Genomic DNA, 15,026 nt, shown 5'->3' with positions numbered 1-15,026 from the left:
TTGCTGTATGCAACACCTTCTACTAACAAAAACCCATTCACAAGGTAACTTGGATACACCCTAGATAAAAAACATGGTCATGTTCTTTATTATATCATCATGTGCAAGCGTGATATTCAGGACCTGTGTACTGTAAGTTATGCGAGGTACAGACTGTGACACTGATCACAATCTTGTTCGTGCTAAACTTAAGTTGTGTATGCGGAGAAAAGTCAGAGCCAATGGAGTAAAAGTGCATAAACGCATCGACATCTCCAAGTTACAAAATAAGGAAGCATGTGAAACTCTTAGGACTTCATTTATTAATATTCATTTGACGGAACTTGCCTGAAATTCTTGGCTTTAAGAAAACCAAACATAGGGATTGGTTTGATGAAAATGATCCTATGATCACCAGTCTTTTGGTAGAGAAGAAAAAAGCTCACGAGATATGTTTGTGTTCTAATGCATCAGCTAAAACAACTGCAAAGAACGTGTATAAAGATGCAAAATTAAAAGTACAACGTAAGACACGCCGAATGAAGAACAAGTGATGGGCCAAATTGTCAGCAGACAATCAAACAGATTATGACCGCAAAAATTCAAAAGATATGTATTACTAATCAGACAAGCCTTGGGCCACAGCCTCCAACATTGGTACCTGCGAAATCCAAAGATGGTTCTGCCGTTATCAACAATGTTGAGGGGATCATGGAACGATGGACAGAACATTTTCAGGATCTTTTTGATAATCCGTCTGAAGTAAATGATATGGTAATTGATAGTCTCCCTCAAAAGGAAATCGTTGGTGAGATGATGACTGATCCCAGCATTGATAGGATCAAAAGAACATTAACAGAGATTAATAAGGGAAAAGCACCCGGACTTGATGGAATGCCTGTTGAATTATTGTTATTTGGAGGTGATACCATTATTCATACAGTTCATACACTCATCCTCGATGTTTGGCATAGTAATGCTATCCCTCAAGATTGGATTGAACCCAATTTATAAAGAAAAGGGGTCAAAATCTGAGTGTGGTGATTATAGGGGCATTAGCTTTCTTGAAGCAGTAGGGAAGGTTTTAGCAAAGATGTTCTTAAATCGATTGCTGAAATGTATTTGTCCCTCTATCATCCCAGAGAATCAACGTGGTTTTAGACCTGGCCACGGCACAATGGACATGATATTCTCTGTGTGACAGCTAATAGAGAAATGTATGGATCAGCGAATGCCTTTGTATCAAGTTTTTGTCGATTTGACAAAAGCTTTTCATGCTATCAATCGCAATGCACTCTGGAAAATTCTTGGGAAACTAGGCTATCCTACTTGTTTTGTGGAGTTCCTTCAGCGGTTACATCATAATATGAAAGCTCGAGTGAACTTTCATGGATTTCTGTCTGATCCAATTTCAGTTGAAAACGGTGTGAAAAGGTGACATACTTGTTCCTACATTATTTTCCATATAAATATATGCTGTGAAGCTGGTGTATGCTTTTAACAATTGCGCTATTGGGGTGAAGTTTCGATTTTTCACATCAGATAAACTTTTTAACCTTAGACGTCTCAACACAAAGTCAAAAACTTTTCAGAACTTTGTTCTTGAACTTTTATATGCAGATGATTCAGACCTTGTTTCACACTCAGAAACAGACACACAGATGATTATGGACAAGATATCAGAAGTTTGCAAAGCTTTTGGATTTACCATCAGCTTCAAGAAAACATATTATGCATTCTCCTCCTATAAGAATGCCATATGTTGAACCAAACATCTTGGTTGATAGTAAGAAGTTTAATTTCACGGACATTTTTGTTTATCTTGGTAGTACACTGAGTAAGGACTGTACACTTGATGCTGAGATAAATCACAGATTAGCCAAAGCCAGTTCTGCTTTTGGCAAACTGGAGAAACATGTGTGATCAGATCAGGGAATCACATCAAAAACAAAACTATGTGTTTATGAAGCATGCGTTATCACTACACTGCTATATGGGTCAAAGACTTAGACAACATATAGAAGGTATCTCAACTTAATGGAAAATTTTCATCAAAGTTGTATTTGGAGAATACTTAATATTAACTGGAGGACTCTAACAGCCGACACTGTAGTTCTTGAACGATTAAATAGTACTAGTATAGAAATGAAAATCATTCAAAATCAGATGCGACATTTAGTTAAGATGGCGGACAAAAAACTTCCTAAACAACTGTTTTATGGCAAGATAGATAAGGGTAAATGACCACAACATAAACCAAGAAAAAGGTTTAAGGATTCTCTGAAAAACAACTTTAAAATACTTGAGATGGATATACATAACTGAGAAGCGCAAGCGAATGGTCGATCATTGTGGAGAAAAACCATCAGAGAAGTTATAAGATTTTTGAAGAGCAGCGTGTAGATCTTGCTGTCTTAAAACGTGTTTTAAGAAAGCAGGACGAAAATATAATGTAAAATGTTTTTGACTCCTAATGGGGGGGGGTATGACACCAATGATTTCGACGATCGTTTTTATAACAACCGGTTGTGGTAAGCAACCAATGAAAATCTTCCAAAGTTACTATAAAAATTGTCGAATTTTGGATTCAATCAGCTCGCCTTTGGCTATGTCATGAACTGCATTTGATTCTTAGCCGCCATCTTTGTTACTGGAAATTACTTCACACTCAGTATCGAGACTGCACTCTGTTCAACACTTAACATATAATGTCAAAGATATTACAACAGGAACTGAAGTAAACTATATGTGGCAGATACCATTTATCAAAAGCTGGTTTTGTAAATCATCTGAAATCACACAATCAAAGACAGGAACGACAGTCTTATGAGGAGGCTTCTACAGCACATCCGGCAATGCTAAGTTGTCATATTTGTGGTCTAATCCGCAAATCTAAAAGTGTCCTGACACGACATTCGAGGATTCACAATATTATCATGCGATCACCTTTAACTAGAAGGAAAGTTTTTATGTCACATATGTGAACTTTCATGTAAGACTAAAGCTTGATTAAAAAGTCACCTACGTGCATACAGACGCACAACGCTTAACTGAAGAGATGGCAAACTTCTGTCAAAAGTAGCATCATATATATACACTGCTGATCAAAAATTTAAGACCACTAAAAATCTGTTAAAAAAACTTTGTTAAAAATAGATTTTAAACTCTTCCGATTTAAGGTTACCAATACTACAATCTAAAAGGTTATGGGGCGGAGTTGTAAAACCATCAATCCCATGCGTAATTTCTATACTGATAGGTTTTTTGAAATTTTTTCACTGGATTATTATTGATTGGACACTAATTCACCAGATTATGAAAAAGAAAAAAATTGAAAAAAAAAAAATCATTATTTCGACATTTGAAAGGGGTGCTCACTTTTTAGTTACAACGTTCTGGTAAATCAGTCACCCATTTTGTAACCAATAAAAACGCGGGTATATCAAAACCATAGAAAGTAAAATTGACATGAACCTACCGCATTTGTAAGTCAGAAATATGTTTGTTTCTCAAAAAAAAATGAACATTACTTTTTTTATTGTTTTTTATGAAAATAAAGTTTCGAGTTTTTGGGGTTTTTTTTTTACTTATTTAGTTTTTGGTATTGAAAAGTGAGTTTGGGGTTTTTTTTTTTAATAATTTATTTGTTTTTATGGAAGGTGAGTTTGTGGGTGTTTCTTTACAATAATTTATCTGTTTTTATGAAAGGTGAGGGTTTTGGGGGGTTTTTTTCAAAACTTTTTTTTTCAAGTATTATAAATTTCACTAACATGTTGAAGAAATGTTTCATAATTTTTCATCCCGTTGTCAATTTTCATATCGTACGCCTCCCAATACATTGCTTCATCAACATGGGACCATTTCATATCTCTCTAAGACACTTCCGTGTTTAGAAAAAGAAATAAAATGGGTGGACCGATTTACCAGAATGTTGTAACTAAAAAGTGAGCACCCCTTTCAAATGTCGAAATGATTTTTTTTTGTCAATTTTATTTCATAATCTGGTTAAATTCAATCAATCAATAATAATCCAGTGAAAAAATTTCAAAAAACCTATCAGTATACAAATTACACATGGGGATGATGGTTGTACAACTCAGCTGGTTATGGAAACAAGAAGCTACATTCCAAAGATTTATTTTTAAAATTTACATTATTGAAATATTATATTATATTATAATATTGAATTAATAGGCTTTTTATACATGATCAAAATTATAAGACCATAGACAAAAATTCTATCAAATTGTACAAAAAGTGTATGAAAAGTGTACGAAAACATTCAACAATCAAACTTAATAATGAGTTCTACCTCCACTGGTTTTGATGACTTTAAAAATTCTTTGGGGCATGCTAGAAATAAGGGTTTCCATTAAGGTGTGAGGGATCCTGCTCCAGTTTCTGAAGATGGCTTCACGAAGTTCATTTTTTGTTGAATATTGTTTGCCATTTTGATAAACCTCTCTTGTCATCCATCCCCAAACATTTTCAATTGGGTTCAAGTCTGGTGAGCATGTAGGATGTCTCAAGAGATGGACTCCATATTCTTGTAGAAAGCTCAAGGTCCGTCTTGCAGTGTGGATTGCAGCATTATCCTGTTGGAATAACCAGTCATCCCTACACAAACGATGACCCCCCCCCCATCATCATAGATGCTTTTTGTAGCATGCTAATATAACCAGCTGCTGTGTAACGACCCTGCACCACCTGGAGCTCCATCGTCCCTCTGTAAGAAAAGGCACCCCATACCATTACGGACCATCCACCACTATAACGTGTGGAAAAAATTTCAAGGGGTATGTTTTTGTCATGCCAATATCGCTGGAAACCATCAAGACCATCTAAATTGAATTTTTTCTCTTCAGAAAACAGGACTTTTTTCCACTTCTCAACGTCCCAGGTTTGGTATTCACGACCAAATCTTGAGCGGTCCACTTTGTGACGTGGAAGCAATCAAGGAATTTGTTTACACTTTTTATTTACCATACCTTTTTGTTGTAAGTGTCCTCTGATGGTTATTGGACTGCAATCAGCATCTGTAACCGCCTTAATTTGATTAGAAGAAAGTCCTCTGTCATTCATAACAACCCGTCTGATTCTCCTACTCAATATAGGAGAAATTTTGGGGAGCCTACCAACCAGCTTTTCCATAATTCTCAGTGTTTTTTAGAAAGTTGCAAATAACAGTTTTACTACGATTTACCTTAGCTGCTATCGCTAGCTGTGACAAACCTTGCTTATGGAATCCTAGAATTTGAGAGCGCTCAACTTCGGTTAGTTTTCTTGCTTTAGGCATGGTAACACCTTTACACAGTGATTGCTAATCTCTAACTGAACTAAAAACATCAGAATTACCATAAATCTAACAATTTATACCCTTGGTCTTATAATTTTGATCATCTGTAAAAAGACTAATTTAATAAAAATGCAAATTTTTAAATAAAATTTTTGGAATGTACCTTTTTGTTTCCATAACCATTGTAGTATTAGTAACATTAAGTCAAAAGAGTTTAAAATCTATCCTTAAAGAAAAGGTTTCTTTTTAAAGATTTTTAAGAGGTCTTAAACTTTTGATCAGCAGTATATATATATATATATATATATATATATATATATATATATATATATATAGTCTTTGAAGTTTTTAACCTTTAAAACTATACAAAAAAATATTTTTATCATTCGTTAGAAAACCATCTATATATATTATCAAAAAGTGCTCAATGACAAGCAGAACGAAATTACAGTATTTATACAAACATTATTGGCTACATGTTTCTGATGTAACTCCAAAAGAAATATTTCAATGGGAAAACAAAATCTTTCACACCAAAATTGGCCACTTTCACTTCCAAAGACTTCTTAAAATAAAAAAAAGCCGATAGCCATTAGTCACGTGCTCTCATGTAATGAATGAATGCGTGAATGTAGGATTGACATGAAATTCTTAAAGATAAACTAAAATGACCGAAAAATGGGCTGAAATGACTTAAATAAATAAAAAGTAAATGACTTAGAATGACTTTAATGAACTTACGGATGAATTGAATGACTTGAATGCTTGATAACTGGAATCCTTCAAAAACTTGAATGATCTGGAGAATGACTTGAATGGCTTTGAGACTGATTGGTTGTAAAGTGGGTGATCATTTTACATTAAATTAATAGGGAAAAGTGATCCTCCACTTTATATCACAAAGTTACAAACGTAAGTATGTAGTAAGAACAGATACTACACTTTGATCTTGGCCAAGAGGCCAAGAAAATGGTATTTATTTGCTCCCCCACCGAGCAAATTAGGCACAAGGCCGATTTTTAATGTGAGGAATGAAGAGGAAATGGGGATCAACTCCCCGGGGAGTAGGGGAGCTGGATAGTGACAATTGGTATGAAGGGTTGCCCCTACATTGACCAAGGTCTTATATGTGGGGTTGCCCCCACATATGGTCTTTGCTTGCAGTATCTGCCGGAACAGATACTACACTTTGATCTTGGCCAAAAGGCTAAGAAAAAAGTATTTGTTTGCTCCCCCACCGATCAAATTAGGCACAAGGCTGATTTTTAATGGGAGGAGTGAAGGGGAAATGGGGGACCAACTCCCCGAGGAGTAGGAGAGCTGGATAGTGACAATTGCTATGAAGGGTTGCCCCTACATTGACCAAAGTCGTATATGTGGGGTTGCCCTCACATATGGTCTTTGCTTGCAGTATCTGCCGGAACAGATGGTATTTATTTGCTCCCCCACTGAGCAAATTAGGCACAAGGCCGTTTTTAATGTGAGGTAAAAACCAGCTCCCCTAAAAGGGGTCACTCTGGTTACCAAAAATAATAACTGTCACAGTATAGAGGGTTTCCCTTCCATTGACTGGTACAAATTATCTTAAGTGTAGTATCTGCCGGAACAGATACTACACTTTGATCTTGGCCAAAAGCTTAAAAAGCTAAGAACAGCATTTATTAACAACAGACCTTTGATCTTAACCAAAAAGGCCAAGCACAAAAGTGTTACGGACAGATCGACAGACCGACCGACAGACCGACTGACAGACCGACGGAGTGACTTGCATGCGACTAAAAATCTGTGTAGTAGATAACCAGACCACTTCAGGTTGGCAGCTTTTCTTTACATTTGATGCAATGATACAAAATTACTTTCTAAAATTGAATACCTGATCAGCTCAAAAAACAACTAATTCAAATAATTAAATATATTATTATCTCTTAAATGTTGAATAACATTTGTATTTATTTATTTATGGTTAACCCCTGATCTAATTTGACTAAGTCAAGGTTAATGTAACGTATATACACGTGTGAATCTCAATGTCCGGCTATTTGTAATGCATGACATCTATAGAATCGACATTATGTTCAATCATTTATTTCGTATGAATAAGATGATTTTTTTGCTGGCATTGGTTTCTACGATTGTTAGAATTCTAGAAAGACATCGAGTACTTACAGGCGAGACTACATGAAGATTGCCAACATCCTAAGTGAAAGTATTTCTGTGAAAGGAACAAGATTCGAACTTGGCACATCAAGTTTTTCAGTCCGTGTCATTAACTGGTTAGCCATCACCATCTGCCGACATTGAATTAAAGCACACATACACTTAAATCAGACATTTCCTAACAAACATATGCATGCATGTTTGCAGACACCAAAGCAAGGAAAATATAAAAGAAAAAACAAAAAAGAATATAAATGAAATAATATTATGAATAAATTTTGTAAAAATTTATTCATAATATTATTATATCTCAAATAATTAAAATAAAATAAAATTTAATCATAATATTATTATATCTCAATTAATTAAAATAAAATAAAATTTAATCATAAGATTATTATATCTCAATTAATTAAAATAAAATAAAATTTAATCATAAGATTATTATTTCTCAATTACTTTTGGGCTTTACAAATGCACACATATAAATTGATATTACCATTTAGATAAAATATAATGAATAAAAGATAGAATATAATTTTTTAAAAATATATATATAAGTTATTTATAAAAACAAGACAAAATATAGTTAATAAAAATAAAATAAAATATAATTCATAAGAAATAATAATGCTAACATACTTTTGTAATTTACAAAAGCATCCATATACAACCAGTCAGATAAAGATAAAAAAAAATAAAAATGGAATAAAAGTTCAAATTTAAATATTGTGCAAATTTGAGGCTGGCACACACAGACGTATACATGTAAATGAGTGGTTTCAACAATGATAGCAAGTGTGGTTCTGACGTAGAAGTAGAGTGTTTGAGCCGCCTGACATCCAGTTGTAAGGTTCTACTGGAGGACAGCTACTATACGACATGACAAAATGGAGTATGTAAATATCTTCACTGGACGATCTGTAAAAAGTTGAATGTCGAATGTAGCAGCAAGCTCTGGGAACATATACCAGAATTGACAGTTGGAAATAAGTCATTCACCATCCATTATGATTATGCAGTTCTTACAGCTACATACCTAGAAAACGGAACCATAAACTCTGACATAGTGATGCAAGACAAAAAGCAGAAAGAAGCAACCTTAGTAAAAGTTACTGTCTCTGATGATGCTGGGTTAAACAGAGCTGAAAGAAAAAAGATAAAACACCAAGGTCTTATGCATGACATGAAAAGAACTGAAATCTTAGAAAGATCTCCATCATTCCAGTAATTATAAGGACAACTGGACTCATGAAAAATAATTTTAAAAACTACCTGACAAATATACCCGGTGAATCAAGTGCAAAAGAGATTCAAACAATTGTACTTGAAGGGACAAAATCTTAAAACGATCTCTCGATTGGAATATATAAGATAGCATCCAGTAGATCCTCCATCACATGCTGGACAAACTAATAAGAAAATTGGAAGAAAATTTTTTTTTTTAATTTGCAAAACACAGCTCACAAATAAAAACAAAGTAACTGCCATTAATCAGTTTGCCCTAGAAGTAGTAACATAAAGCTTTGGTATTATTGATGAAAAAAGGACAGGTTAGATATTAAAACAAGAAAAATGTTGCAACTGTAGAGAGTAATGTACAGAAACCAGTGTCTACCAAGGCTGTATCTGTCCAAAGGAGTAGATGGTATTGGTCTCTCAGAAATTGACCACTAATATCAAGACGCTATTGTGAGCACCGGGCAATATCTAATGAGCTCCCAGAATCCAAACCTTAAGATAGCATATGAACACCAAGTAACACGAGCCAGTGGAACTCTCTTCATCAGAAAACTCGCCAAACATTTTGGAAAAGACTGTCTTACAAATGAAACAAGCCTGCAACAGAAATAGCCCAGAAATACACAAAGACCTTCTATTGCAAAAAACTGGAAGAATGGGACGACAATAGCGTGCCAAGTATTTCCGGAATTAACTATCATAGAAATATAGAAATAACAATGGTTCTGTTAGAGTGGCTAAAAAGAGGACAGCTTCACTATAGTCAGGAGAAAATGATAATGGCTGCTCAAGATGAAAGCTTGATGACCAATGACTAATGCTTTTAAAAAGATAAGTGATCTCAGCAATGATAACAAGTGCAGGTTCTACCACACAGAAGTTGAGGGTGGGAGTCATCTGACATCCAGTTGTAAAGTTCTACTGGGGGACAGTTATTATACAATGCGACACAATGAAGCGTGTAAATATCTTCACTGGAAAATCTGTAAATCGCTGAATCTCCAGTGTAACAGCAAATCATTAGAACATGTTTACCAGAAAGAACAGTTGGAAATAAGTCATACACCATCCATTATGATTCCTACAGCTACGTACCTAGAAACTGGTGCTGTTATACCTGATATAGTGATATGGGATAAGAGGGAAGAAAGTAGCAACTCTAGTTGATAAGAATCCCTAATGATGCTGACCTTAACAATGTTTAAAGGGAGAAGATAACGAAATACAAAATACATCTTTATATGAAATGAAAAGAAACTGGAATCTTAGGAAGCTCTCCATCATTCCAATAATTATAGGAGCAACCGAACTCATGAAAAGGATTTCAAAAATATCTGGGGAATATATCCGGTGAACCAAGTGCAAGAGAAATACACGCAATTACGCTCAAAAGAACAGTTAGAATCTTAAAAAGATATCTCGGTTGGAGTGACTGAAATAGTGAGTGAATGTCTGGCATCCGGTAGAATTCTCCATCCCAGCAAAAACAAAATGATGAGAAAATTACAGCAAAAAAAGAGTATGTATTAGGTATGTGCAAATATATAAACATTTTGGTCCCTTCCCTCACTTAAAAATGCTGGTGCTACCAGATCAGGCTATCTAAAGATATTGGCTTCTTGAGACGAAATGCACCTAACATTAGATGCTTTTTGTTTTTTTACTTCTTTTTACAAAACTTAATTATGTTCTTCAAAAAACAAAAACAAAAACAACCATCTTTCCCCCCCCCTTTTCCTTCTTCCCATTTCCCCTTTCTCTTTCTATCTCCCCCACTTCCTGACTGGTTTCCTAACTTAAAATGTAGCAAACATTAATACTGTAACCATTTTCCCTCTTTCATTGCAAAACTCATTCATGTTCTGCAGGAAACAAAACCGATAAAATCCACAATAAAACAACCAAACCAAACACTACAAACTAGCGATTGAAGATACAAAAAGCTTGAAGAATAAAATCCTTCTACAAAATAACTGGATGCAACATGAATACTATTTCCAAAATAATTGGATTCGACATTAAATAACCCAAAAAGGGGCTGATATGCCGTAAAACAACCAAACCAAGCTCTACAAATAAATATTTAAAGATATAAAGAACTTGAAGCATAAAAACTGTTTCCAAACAAATTACTGGATTCGACATTAAATAACCTGACAAGGGTTGATATGCCGTAAAAAAAAAAAAAAAAAAAAAAAAAAAACAACTAAACCTTCACTTAAAAATTGACCAAAAATTAAGGAAATTAACAAATTTCAATGACATTTCCATCGTCGATTAATTAACGAAGTTATTGATATCAAAAACCTAGAAGAGCAGGAACAATATAAATAACTTGGCATAAAAGAGACGGATTAAATTCAGCATGCCAAGATAAGAGAAAAAAATTTCTGGATCGCCTGCACTTGGAAGGCACGTGGTGAAACAGATATAGCACTAGGTCAAATTCAGTTCTAAGTTACACTCTTCTGGAGGTTGAAGGTTCAATCCTCAGTGAGGGCGATACAAAGAATGCAATTGCGAATGACTTAAGGCGTCAACCCGGTCATCACTAACGGAACAAAACTATGGATTAAATAAAAGGTTCCGTTCGAAACTCTGTTAAGATTCCGAGTTCAACAAAAAGATTTCCAAGTTTGACAAGATACACCTGAAGAAGGTCTGAGGTACATAGACCGAAACATTGTTTGAATAACACTTAAGATGAGAATAGTCGTCTGAATAATCCAAATAATCCAAAAATAATTTCATTCGGCGCTCTTCCCTGCTGACATTGCTTATTGAAGCTTTATTGATACTTCAATGATTATCATTTCTATCACCTTAACAATTCCTTAAAAGCCACTTTATATTATGCGGTCATTGGACACATTGGTTCCGTGTTAATTGAACACATGTTACACAAATAGCTCTTAACTGCTGTGTATATTTACTCAAGACAAAACCAACAACATTTCATTGTGCAAATAAAAAAAAGGAGTTTTCTTTCTTTTTTTCTTAATGGACATTATTCGCTTCGTATTTTTTATGGGTTTGTTGTTCCATTCCTGTCGTGTGTGCCAAGGAGATTAACATTTCAGAATAGGTTGCATTGATCTTTCACAAATGGACATTGGTCAATGATTCTTAAATTAAGACTTGCGGTCGGACGACAATAACAAAAAACGGTTGCTTGTGTCAATAGCGACCGCATAAAAACTTTTATGTTTCTTCTTGTTGAAAGCTAACCATCAATTAGTGGGGTTGGGGCGTTTTCAATGAATGCCACAAAAAAGAAAAGGCAGTCACGTGGAAAAAAATGTGAAATGGATGATAATCAATGGAATCCGTATATTAGAAGAAAGACTGCGACCATTTTAAGAGTTTTTATATGAAGATGATTTTTGAAAAGTGGTTCATTTCGTTCCGGTATTTGAGAAAGATTTTCTTCTTCAATCTACGGAAGCAGCAGATTTTATCAGACGAACTATTGTCAAATCATACTCCCCCTTAAAAAAAAAAAGAAATATTCTTAAAACTAAGCCAAAATAGTGGATTGAATAGAAATATCTTGAAAGGATTTAGACCTCGTTTTGCCTTTAAAATATGGCCATTTCTCTAAAACTCAATTTGCATAATTTAACAGAGTTGAGTGAATTAAAAAAAAAAACTTTAAAACATTCAACGGATCGACAGATTTAGAAAAAACAATTTCAGAAGTACAGGATCCAGTTTGGCTTCTTAAATATGGTTCTTTGACCAAAAAAACAACAACATAGCCAATGGATCATTGAAAATACTTTTAAAAAATATCTTGCAACGAACATGTTTGTTTGAAATGAAAATACTTCAAAACAACATCTTGAATTATTAAATCACTAGTTGGACCGATGGAAATTCCACAGTTGTATCTTTCATCTGTTGGATATTGCTATTATGCCAACGTGAATGCAGCCCCCACAATATTATTGTACAAGCTTTGTTTAAACTGAAACATATTCATCTCTGGATAGTGTAGTTTCAGAATATGAAATATGAAATATGGTTATGGAAGTCTATCTACAAAACACTTAAAAGAGTTTATGACATATTTCCATTCTATGGATATCCCGCGTGAATGCACACCACACAATATCACTGTACTATCTTTCGACATAATAATTACTACACTTTTATTCTAGCCAAGAAAGTATCTTTTATTTCGATTTTCACGCTCAACACAACAGCAACATCAGATGAATTTGTTTTTTAATATTTTTTGCATTGCATTTTTCGACGATTGAACGATTCCATCTTTTAAAAGCGGCGTGGAGGGCGATAGCGTATGCACGAACATGAAATTGACTTAGCATATTATTATGTAGATATTATGACTAAATCTAATGGAAATATCTTAAAACGGCATTAAACATGCACCTGGACACTATCTCAACACAACGTATGAATATATAACAATTACATCAAACTATCTCAACACAACGTATGAATATATAACAATTACATCAAACTATCTCAACACAACGTATGAATATATAACAATTACATCAAACTATCTCAACACAACGTATGAATATATAACAATTACATCAAACTATCTCAACACAACGTATGAATATATAACAATTACATCAAAAATCAAACTAATCTATTATTATACTAAAACTGAGTTAATCAACTTTTGTAAAAAAAAAAAATTCCCATATATAATTTTATCACACAAAATACATGCTATAATATTCCTCATTGTTCTAATTAAGCATAATTTGGCAATTATCTCACCGAGTAACACACCTCTTACTAAATTTCTATCTATCACTCTCACCCTCTCTTTTTTTCTCACTATATATTGTTTGATCACATGTGTTCTTATTTTATACAGTATCTATCTCTATCGTCTCTCTCTCTCTCTCTCTCTCTCTCTCTCTCTCTCTCTCTCTCGTTCAAATCAAAGAAAGAATAAAAAGATTGGAATAATCCATTATAAACAAAACGAGAATATTACCACAAGTAGTAATACTATATAATACTCGTAGCTGTATAGCAAAAGAGAGAGAAGGAGATGTATAATGAGCTGAAAGAGATTAATTTTTTTATTTTGTCTTTTCATTATTTTTTTTCCTTTAATTTAATTAGCTTTGCAATCTTACTTTTTCCTGATTTAAACAATTTAACCCGAACTCAGTGGGTGACCCAAAAATATCATATTTTATTTTTTTTTTTTTTTCTTATTTATTTTAGTTATTATTAATTATTAGTTGACACTAAAAATATCTTGGAATATGTATGCATGTTCTTGGTTTAAATTGGAATATCTTATAACAACATTTTGGCTGTTAAGGGGATTTATTTCACTAAAAATCAGTGTCGCAAAAACGTATTCTCTGGCGTCATGTTGGAAATAAACTTTATTGACCAATTTTTCCCACTTTACTTTTGCCATAATTTCTTTTGGGATGAATTATGAAAAGTTTTTCTGAATCATTGTTTTTCGGATCTTTTTCCACCTTTATTCCAGTTGACCAACCCCAATTTTCGCTGATAAAAAAAGAATCTGCTTTTATGGTAATCTGCATTGATTTTCTGTTTACTAACAAAGATTTTTTAAACAGTTGTTAATTCGATGTTTAGCTTTGGGTATAAATTATTATACAATGATATAATAATAATTCTTGAAATAAAAATATCAATAAGCTCTATTTAATGATAAATATTGAGCATGATTTTTTGTAAATGAAATTCAACTATTTTGTGAATCAATCGGATGTATATAAATTTGATTTATATTTTCATATTTTCCTAAACAAAATGTATCTATACCAATAAATCTAATTGAAACATATTTTTTAAAAAATGTTTACATTGATTAAAATAAACAAACTCATTTTCTTAAAACTCACTATAAAATAAAATAAAAATATATACTTGGGACTGAATAAATTAAAAATAATTAAAAAATGTGTAAATTAAATAAAATTAGAAATAATTTTTATGACTCAAATAATAAATGAATACTTTGAAAAAAAAAATAAGTAACCCCTAACGACTTATCGCTTGGAGATCCGAAGGCTCGTATTTCATTGGCTACTACAATAAAACCTATTCCTTTTTTCTGTGTTACTTTACTTATCCTTTAGCCACACCTTATAATGCTTAATGTTTAAGAGGGCATCAGTTATTATATTTTAGGTCTTTATGACTCAGCTGAGAATTGAACACTGGTCTCCCGGCCTATAAATAAACACTCTACCTCTTATGTCAAATCGGTCGATTATTTATGATTTTTTCTAGATATTTTTTATTTGTTTTTAATTAAAAATTTTTTAACTGTTTTTCAAAATATTAATGATATCGAAATCAACAATTTAAAAAAAAA

At 33.2% G+C, this 15,026-nt stretch overlaps 1 pseudogene; it reads right to left on the bottom strand.

Moving 5' to 3' along the window:
- Positions 1 to 6,116: 6,116 nt before the first annotated feature.
- Positions 6,117 to 6,248, bottom strand: LOC145246267 (U2 spliceosomal RNA; annotated as a pseudogene).
- Positions 6,249 to 15,026: the final 8,778 nt, after the last annotated feature.

This window comes from Euprymna scolopes, chromosome 23 (assembly GCF_053919585.1).
Source record: "Euprymna scolopes isolate OS-2025 chromosome 23, ASM5391958v1, whole genome shotgun sequence".
NCBI classification, from domain to species: domain Eukaryota; kingdom Metazoa; phylum Mollusca; class Cephalopoda; order Sepiida; family Sepiolidae; genus Euprymna; species Euprymna scolopes.
Note: the sequence above shows the minus strand (reverse complement) of the source record. Positions and strands in the feature narration are given on the sequence as shown.